This window comes from Cynocephalus volans, chromosome 12 (genome assembly GCF_027409185.1).
Source record: "Cynocephalus volans isolate mCynVol1 chromosome 12, mCynVol1.pri, whole genome shotgun sequence".
In the NCBI taxonomy this organism is placed as follows: domain Eukaryota; kingdom Metazoa; phylum Chordata; class Mammalia; order Dermoptera; family Cynocephalidae; genus Cynocephalus; species Cynocephalus volans.
The window spans coordinates 107,708,385-107,712,638 of record NC_084471.1 but is presented as its reverse complement, the minus strand read 5'-3'; positions in this window follow the sequence as shown (position 1 = coordinate 107,712,638).

Genomic DNA, 4,254 nt, shown 5'->3' with positions numbered 1-4,254 from the left:
AGTGACTTGCCCCAGGTTATACTAATAAATAACAAAGCTGGAATTTGAACCTAAACCAGGGCCATCAAGCTTTGTAAAGGACTAAACAGTACACTTCTTTTGCCTTTTCAGTTCATATGGTCTCTGCCGCCACTATTCAACTCTGCTGTTGTAGCATGAAAGCAGCCATAGCAAATGAGCATGGCTGTGTTCCAATAAAACTTTGTACAGGCACTGAAACTTGAATTTTATGTAATTTTCACTTGTCATGAAATATTAGTCCTCTTTTGATTTTCTTTCAACCATTTAAAAATGTCAAAGCTATTCTTAGCTAGCACACTGTGTAAAAACAGGCAGCAGGCCATCATTTGCTAACCTGAGTCCATGCTCTTAATATTTTAAACTATCTGGCATTTAACATACATATTTTAAAGCATTTTAAATACCTGACAGGGCAATCAACCCTACCAGGCAAAATCTTACTTAACTTTTATTCAACCCTGAAAATGTAATAAATCAGTCTTATAAACATTTATCAAATTCTTGGATAGGTTAAGTTTGCTGGGTTAAATTTGGAACCACAGTACAGGTACTTAAAGGTCAGAGAGGTGAGACCAAGACACAAGGCATAGGGGCTACATATCCCTGTGACAGTGCTGTCTGAGCCACAGATGAACACACTTTTTAAGAGATGAGCTCTATGTATTGTAACTGGATTCCTAATGACATTTCCTTCAACTGATAATGCTATCCAACTCTTTTGAGTTACAATTTTACCTAGTGTTTATCATGTCACTTAGATGCAACTAATCTCTTTCACAACCTTACATGAGTACATGACTCTATTTTGTAAGTTTTCTACATTCCTTTTTGTTGGGGGAGGGATGGAAAATGGGGTACCCCCCACCTGGTTTGATTCTTTAGTTTTTTAATGACATAAGATACAGAGTAATAGAAATTTTCATGCTCTAGAAATGCGAATTAAGGTACAATCTTCACACCAGTACATTTGGAGGGGTTTGCTGGTCATGGTTACCAATTCTCCCTTCCAGCCTCAGTACGTGTCATGGCCTGAGACAATATGGCAAAGGAAGAAAGCTGTATGAGGAATCTTCAGAAAGTTTGTGGACAGATTTGTAATATCTTTTAATTCTAATTTTTCATGAACTTTTTTGTCTTTTCTTCATTTTTATAGCAGTTTCAGTTTTACAGAGAAATTGAGCAGGAAGCACAGACAGTTCCCATACCCTCCTCACACATGCATACACAATTTCCCCTATTTGACATGGTACATTAGTGAGGTACATTAGTTGCAATTATGAATCAATCTTGATATATTGTTATTAACTTAATTTTACAGTAGGGTTCCCTCTTTGTATTGTACAGTTAATGGGTTTTGCCAAGTACATAATGTATGTGTTTGTGGAATATACTATAGAGCATATGTACTTCACAGGGCCTGGTTTTCCAAAGCCTTGCAGTTTCAAATATTGACCTTGTGGAAGACTAGAAATTTTCCTCAGGCTATAAAGTCTCCGGTGTAAGATAAAGATTTGTGGCACAGCAAAGTTGCTGGCCCAAGGACAGACTAGTTATGATTGAAATGTAAAGATACTGGAAAATTGCTGGAGGGAGAAGGAGTGTTTGCTAAGATCAAGCCTGTGTTGATAGGACCACTTAAGTGTCTACTGGAATGTCATCTGGCTTGTTTCACTGAAAGTCACCAGCCTATATTGTTAAACTATAACCCCACCTTTGTTCTCTTCCTGTAACTTCCTTGTCTGGAAAATAAATGCAGGAAGAGAACCCCAATTCATGGTTAATTTTCTGAGGAAGGGATGCCTCTCACTTGACCATTCCTAAGGGAAGTTAACCACTTTGGGGCCCCTCACTGCTCAGAAGAGATGGGCTTTGAGTAATCCTTTGCATCTCCATCACCGAGGGGAAGTCGGGTGACAAATCCATGGGGGTTGAAGCAACAAAGCAACAGGTGTACACCATTACGGTAGAGTTTTGCTGCCCTAAAAACCCTCTGTGCTTCACCTATTCATGCCTCCCCCCCCCCATTCCCTGAAACCCTAGCAATCACCGATTTTGTTTCCCATTACCTCAAACATTTCTGAAGTATGCGTATGTGTGGTGACATGCAGAAAATCTCAAAGTCGGGACCATCTAAATACACCTGAACAAATCTCAATTTGCTTGAAAAGTGCCAGCACTACCCACCTAGGTTTGTGTACAAAGTACCAAACTTCATCCCCTGGCCACCCAGCAGGGAACTCCCCCAGAGAGCAACACGGATTGTGGTGCACACTTTATCTCTGTGTCTTAGTCTGTTCAGGCTGGTATAACAAAATACCTTAGGCTGGGTGGTTTATAAACAACACTTGTTTCTCACAGTTCTGGAGGCGTAGAAGTCCAACATGAAGACACCAGCAAATTTGTGTCTGGTAAGGTCCTTGCTTCCTCATAGACAGCATCTTCTCACTGCAACTTCACATGATGGGATAGGCTAGCTACCTCTTTGGGAACCCTTTCATGAGGACAGAGCCCTCATAACCTGAACACCTCCCAAAGGCACTACCTCCTAACACCATCACATTGGGCATCAGGTTTCAACATCTGAATTATGGGGTGATACAAACATTCAGACCATAGTGCCCTGCAGTTAGCAGAATCTTACCACCTTTAGAAATCCAGGGAAGTTTAAGAATACATCACTCTTGCCAAAATCCAGTCAGAAACCCTTTGATTCTCTCCCCTCTCAAAGAATAGAAAGAAGGAAGAAAAAAAGAAATCAAGGTTTTTGACTTGGGAATTTTTCCCCAAATGAATGGTTTTGCTGCCTTTTCAAGATTTTTCACCAAATACCTGCAGTGTATACAGATAAGCAATGTATGTATGTTTGTTTGGGGGAAGACTTCTGCTTTGGGGAAGATGAAGTTGACATACTTTTCTGTATTCCTCCTATAAATACAACTAAAAACCCTGGACATTATATGTAAAATAAACATAAGAAGACTCTGAAAGGTGGAGAAAAGAAGGCAGACTGGTTAGGGACCACAGGACTTGAGAAAGAGCATGTGACAGTATGTTCCATGGGCTTTCTTTTCACCTCATATATTCCAGACTGGGTGCTAGAGAAGCCAGCCACCCACAAACACCAACATGCACAGACTAAATAAGTTCCAGTGAAAGCCTGCTCTCTCTAGCCAAAGGACCAGGAAAGAGGCAGCCTACCAAGACAGAAATGTCCAGACAATAACAACTCTGCTCCAGCCAAAAACCAAATCAAAATCTGTGGCCCCACCCCCACCCCCAGCCCATCCTGGGGCGGTGTTGGAGAAGGCCAAGCATGGAGCCAGGGCCTTCCTCCCTACATGCCAATTCTAAGACTCCTCAACCCCCTGTAGTGTCAGTAGAGACCATGTGGGGAGCTGGAACTAACACCCCTGCCAAGCCTAGCAATAATGAGAAGCGCCCTCTCCCTTGGGTGTCATTGGAGGCCCAAAGGGGAACCCATACTTCTATCTCCACCTGACAGTAATGAGACAGCATCATCTCTTTCCCCGCCAAACCAGTGTCAAAAAAAAAAAGCCTGTTAAAACAGGAGGCTTAAATAAGATCCAGAGTCCAGAGTCTCACAACATAATGCAAAAATGTTCAGGTTTCAATTTAAAAATGATTCATCATACCAGGAACCAAGAACATCTCAAACTGAATGAAAAAATGTCAACCACTAGATGTCAACACCAAAATGCCAGAGATATTAGAATTATTTTAAGGCAGCCATCATAAAAAGGCTTCAATGAGGAATTATAAGCACACTTGAAACAAAGGAATATACACAGAGCCTCAGCAAAGAAACAGAAGATGTGCAGAAGAACCAAATGGAAATTTTAGAACTGAAAACTACAGTAACCGAAATTAAAAGCTCAGTGAGTGGGCTTAACTGTAGAATGGAGTGAACTGAAAGAACAGTAGAAATTGCCCAATCTGAGCAATATAGAAAAAAGAGACTGGAGGAAAAATGAACAGAGCCTTGGGACCTGTGGGACTACAACAAAAGATCTAAAGTTTGTATCATCTGTTGTAGGAAAACCACCCTGATGGGAGGTGGAATAAGCACATGGACTCCTCCACCTATAGTATCTGAGTCAGAGGATATTACTTAAAGCTGACAAATCAAGTCACAGGCAAAAGTACATCCAGCAGCACAAAGATACATCTTAAGAAAGATAATAGTATTGACTTAAGTTACAGTGGGGAAAAGGA